A 6,000-nucleotide genomic window follows, 5' to 3' on the forward strand; every position below is an offset into this window, starting at 1 on the left:
AAAAATAGTTGAGTGAATATTATTATACTGAACCCTCAGGTACCCGTCACAGTGCTTCAACAATGTGCCAATCTTGTTTTACCTCTAATACCAGCCCTCCCTCCCCCCACATCTGCTCCACCTTCCCTCGCTTTTTCTGGATTACTGTAGAACAAATCCCAAACCTTAAATGTTCACATATGTTTTCTTGGTATGTCTCTTGGTATGTTTTCACCAAGAGATAAGTGCTCGTGTGTGTGTGTGCACGCATGCGCATGTGCATGCACTCTGTCTCTGTCTCTCTTTCTTCTAAATTGAATAGAGCAAAAGGAAGTATTTATGTAAACCATCCAAGAATCTTTCACCATAAAAAGGAGACTGGCACTGCTAAATCAATACAAGAGCCAGAAACCAAAAATAAAACAAAACCAAAAACCACACACGCATGTGTGCGCACATGCATACACACACACACAGAGCTGAGGCAGTACAGCCACAGAAAAGACTTCTGTGAAATTTGAGAAAGCAATGAGAAGTAGAACTTCTGGCTGGAGGGGAAGTAGAAAATGAAGACGACTTTCAGGTGGAAAGAAAGAAAAAGGGGTAACAAGAGGTACAGGATGAAAACACTAGGGACGTTAGTCCTTGTTGAAGGAAAGGATATAGAGAACACTTAAAAATAGCTGGTTCTGAGGTCACTCAGAGGAAGAAAGGGGGTAAGATAGGAATAAAGGAGGGTAAGTTAATGGCAGTAAAAACTAAAATGGATTTATTCAGCATTTATCAGATCCCGCCTATGTGAGAGGCTTTCTTTAGATGGAACCCAAGTCCAATATGTGGCACTGGTTCATATTGTGCTTTAAAATGAATGTCTAGATGTCAGCTGGAGCCGCCACTCCCTTCAAAGAGATAAGATTAGCTCAACATCCATCCTGCCCCCACTGGATGTTCAAAGCCCTCCCCACAGAATCTCTGAGTCTCTAGGGGGTTACATTGCCATGGTCACCTCTGATTTCCAATGAATTTGTTCATTACTTGCTGTTGCCTGTATCCCACCACCCTGCTCTGGGCATGGGACCTGGCCCTTGTCCATGATTTTCTCAAATGCCTACTCCAGAGGGTGACAAGATTTACCGAAGACTTGACAGGGAGTTTACATCACAGGAACCACACAACCTCCAATAGAGTATTAGATATCCCTTCCCCCACCCAATTCCCACTCCCCCCTCCCCCACCATTGTTTTCATTGCTCACTGCACCCTTGGCAGTCTCATATCCTCACACCATCTTGCTGGATGCTTTCCACTTTTCTCCTCTCCTCCTCCTCCCCCTAATTTCTATTCCATTCCAAATCAACAGTTTCTCTAGTTCTCTTGACTCCTGGAAAACCACATCCTCAGGGAGTCACCTTATCCCAAAATAGTCTCCCTGAGTCTGGCAAGCCTGACACCAACTCTCAGGAGGTCAACATTTTCATCCAAATACAATAGGATGGATGAATGATCGATCAATCAATTAATTAGTTAATTAGAAAAAGCAAAGTGACAGAGAACCTGAGCCAAGAAAAATGAAGAGTCAATGGAAAAAGGGGAGAACTTGTAAAGGAAGCATTGAAGGGCTGAAAGAAAACACACACACACACAAACAATTAAGGCAGGTAGAGCTTTAACTAAATGATTCTCCACACAGTATTTCATGAAATAATTCACCAGGATCGTGAGAAATGGTAGCTGTCATCCCATGTTACAGATGAGAAAAAATAGCCTCAGAGAAGTTGAGTGACTCCCCAAGGTTTTGTAGCTTGTTATGTGGTGGAACTTCTCTGGGAATCTCGTAGTCTCAAATCTAGAGCCGTCTCCATCACCCCATAAGAATACAGGCTGGAGCTGAAGCTTAGAAATCTCTAAAAAGAGAGTATCTGAATATAACTTGAAGTTAAGAAATGAAGCTGAATTCAAAGAGAAATATGTGTGTAAGAAAGGACTGCTTTGGGACAAATCACGTTCCTCGATGGGAGAAGAGCCACCAAAGTTCAGATTTCCAGATTTTTGTTTAAAAGTTTGAAAAGATTGTGGAAGTGAACCAGATTAGATCTGAACCCTCAAAAGAAAGAATAAAAGCTTAAAAAAAGGAAAACGTGCACAGGACGCCTCTCTTGTGTGCTGCAAAACGCATGAGGCTGGGGGCAGTGGATAAACAAAAGGGGACCCCTTGAATGAAGTGTTTGTCATCTGCCTGTAAAATGTAGACACAGAGAGGTGAATGTTTTCCACAAAGGCTTTCCAAATCAATCTAAATAATTGCAAAAGCATGTTTGGATGACCAGTAGGCCCACTTTATGGGCAAATGTGAGACAAGACATCAGACCCATGCTTGCACCAGTGTTTTCAACCCCAGCATGACTGGGGTCAATCATACCACTACTATAATTATCAGAGACCTGTGAGGAAAGAAAAAAGGAAGCCTCAACACAGAAATGCTCCTCGTGAACAAAAGTTTCAGTATAGTTTGAAAAGAAAAAATAATGTGAGAGAATTGAGTCTTCCTAGGCTTGCCAGGGTTGGGAAACTGCCCATATTAGCCAGAACCACATCCATATTAAAACAGCAATTTATTATGAATAAAATAATTTAGGCCAACACTGTGGGTCCAGAAGAATTTTTTTGCCTTTTTTCCAAAAAAGGGCCCATCAGTTATTCAAGTTTAAAAATCATTAGATCGGAGAGAGGGATATTTACTTAGCTGTTCATGCTGGCTAGCCGTTTCAATATATTAGGATTGAGAGTATCATAAGCAAAAATGCCAGAGGTCATAAAATGTAAAGTGAAAGGGTTTATCACTTCTGCTCATGCGATCATAGAGATTGAAATGAATTTCTTAAAACACAGGGAATTGGGCAGGAAGGGAAGAACCGAAGTCGTGCTCCCCTTTAAAGCTCTCCTAAAAATGAAACATTTTTTAAAAATGACACAAAGAGAGCTCTCCAAAGAAATATAGCCAAAGGCTTTCAAGAATAAAATAGGTATTGTCACAAAAGCATTTAAGGGAGAGCACGGACAGATAAAACCAAGATGAAAACACTGGGGCAGAAATAGTGAAATCAAAGAACAGATGAAACAGGATGGAGACGATGAGAGAGCAGGAACAGGTCACAGAAGAACAAAACACTCCCTTCGAAAGCTAACATCTATGAGAAGAGACAGGATTGCCACAAGATTAAAATGGGCAGAACAAGGCGCCAAGAGAGATCCTAGAGATAATGGAAGGGTTCAACCAAACATATCAAGTGCAAGGAAAGATTGAGTGATGCGCTTGGCTGTGGGCTGATGAGGAAACGGGCATTCTGATAGTGGACATCATGGGGTCAAGTGGTTCTAAGTGAGCTGGATTCTGAAGCCAGGAAGCACTCCCGTGTCCAACCAACGTGCCACTTAGTTCCAACCGGCTTAAAATAGTAAAAAAAAATTGGAAACAACCCAAATGCCCATCCACTTATAAAGAGTAAACAAGATGCAGTGTATCCACGTACTGGAATATTATTTGGCAACTGAAGTACTGCTAAATTGGGTGAATCTTGAAAACACTATACTAAGTGAAAGAAGCCAGTTGCAAAGGACCACGTATTGTATAATTCCATTTATATGAAGAAGTGTCTGGAATAGGCAAATCTATGGAAACAGAAAGTAGATTAGGGGCTGCCTAGGGCTAGGGGTGCTGGAGTGTGGAGAGGGTTGGGGGTAGGATCTTAAGTGTATGGGATCTCTTTTTGGAGTAATGAAGATGTTCTATAATTGTATTTATGGTCACACAGCTCTGAAAACAAAAACCATTGAACTGTACTCTTAAGTGAATTGTATGATACATAAATTGTCTCAAAAAAGCTGTTACCCAAAAAAAGGAAAAGAAAAATTCGTTTTGAAACATCAGTCACGTGTCATAAAACACATAAAGAAGTTAATAAGGGTCAGCGCTGTTTTTATATTCTAGCTCCCTCACCACCCAAAGCTGAGGCCCCATCCCCAGCCAGGCTCGCTGCCCTCACTGCTGGGGCAGGGCGGCTGAGAAGCTATTCTTGGGACTTGGACCAGAGCTAGAAGCAGTAACAGGTGGCAGGCATCACATAGAGTATCTCACTTCCACAACAGCCCTGCAAGAAGGGTATTACTATTATCATTCCCCTTGGAAAGAAGAGGAAATATTTATGAGATTATATCCTTACTAAAGAGAGAAGCAAGGATGTTGCAGAGACAGGGTTTGAGCCCATTAGACCTGATGTCTCCTCCAGGACTCTTACTCCAGGGGTGGGGTGGTTGCTAAGAGTAGGACACCACACTCTGTCCACTGTTAGTGAGATTGCGGTTAGTCCTCACCTCCTGGAAGATAACTTGGCAGGATGGATCAAAGTCATAAAAAAAAGAGACATACTTTTTGATCTAGCAACTCCACTTCTAGAAATTTACTCTACAGAAATCAGGACAAGTGAACAAAGATATATATAATATATATAAACATAAAGATTTTCATCAAGGTGTCATATACACAGTAATAGGCCCCCAAGCCACCCTTTTTAAAAGAAAAATGCATATTTCCATCCACAGAGGACTATTAGTTTTGGCATGACGTCCCTTTGTCATGGTGGAGCTCAGGAAGGGCATGTGTGAGAAGAAATAGGGGAGAAGTTTTTTGCTTTGTGATTACCATGAGGCTTGCTTATAACAGCTTTTACCTGTAACAGTCTATTTCAAGCTGATAACTTAAGTTTGATTCCATTCTCAAGCTCAACATTTTTATTCTCCCCATCATCACATTTTATGTTTTTGATGTCACAGTCTACATGTTTTTATCCTCTGTATCCCTTAACTAACTATTATAATCAAAGTTATTTTTACTACTTCTGTCTTTTAATCCCTATACTAGCTTGATAAGTGATTGATCTACTACGTTTACTATATATTTACCTTTCCAGTGAAATGTACTCTTTTGTATGCTTTCTCGTTACTAATTAGTGCCCTTTCTTTTGCCTTAAAGACGTTTTCTTAACATTTCTTGTAAGGCTGCTATAGTGGTGATGAATTCCTTTAGCTTTTGCTTGTCTGAAACTTTCTCTCTCCTTCAATTCTGAATGATAACTTTGCTGGGTAGAGTATTCTTGATCAGAAGGTTTTCTCTTCCAGCACTTTGAATATATAGTGCCACTCCCCTGGCCTATATTTCTGCTGAAAAATCTGCTAATAGTTTTATAGGAGTTCCCTTTTACATACAAGTTATTTTTCTCTTCATTCTTTTAAGGCTCTTTCCTTGTCTTTAACTTTTCACATTTTAATGATAATGTGTCTTGGTGTAGGTCTCTTTGGGTTCTTCTTATTTGGAACTCTCTGAGCTTCTTTGATCTGAATGTCTGTTTCCTTCCCCAGGGAAGGATAGGGAGTTTTTCAGCCATTATTTCATCAAATAAACTTTCTGCCCCTTTCTCTCTTCTTCTTCTGGGAGCCCTGTAGTGTGGATGTTAGTCCATTGGATGTTGTCCAATAAATCCCCTGGGCTATCTTCACTTTAAAACAATGTTTTACCCTATTTGCTGCTCTGATTGAGTGAATTCCACTGCCTTGTCCTCAAGTTCACTGATCCTTTCTTCTGCTTCATCTAGTCTGTTTTTGAACCCCTTCAGGATATTTTTTAGTTCTGTTATTGGATTCTCCAGCTCTGTGACTTCGATGTGATACTTTCCTATATTTTCCGTCTTAGATGAAATCATCCAACTGAAAGTATTGGCAACTAGTTCAGTGTTGCTTCAAATGCTGTCCCAGCCAAACAAAACCTGCCAGCCCATGGCTATGGGATATTTATGTGTGTGTGGATGTATTTTTTGTTCCCCTATGTTTTTTATAGCACAGCATCTTTTAACTCAGCTTGTTTCAGGGGAAGGTGAAATACGGTTCAGAACAACAGCCAAAAAAGGCATTTCTCAGTGTGATATTCAAAACAGACCTTTTAAAAAATACATAACAGGAACAATAGTTT

This window comes from Camelus dromedarius, chromosome 4 (genome assembly GCF_036321535.1).
Source record: "Camelus dromedarius isolate mCamDro1 chromosome 4, mCamDro1.pat, whole genome shotgun sequence".
Classification (NCBI taxonomy): domain Eukaryota; kingdom Metazoa; phylum Chordata; class Mammalia; order Artiodactyla; family Camelidae; genus Camelus; species Camelus dromedarius.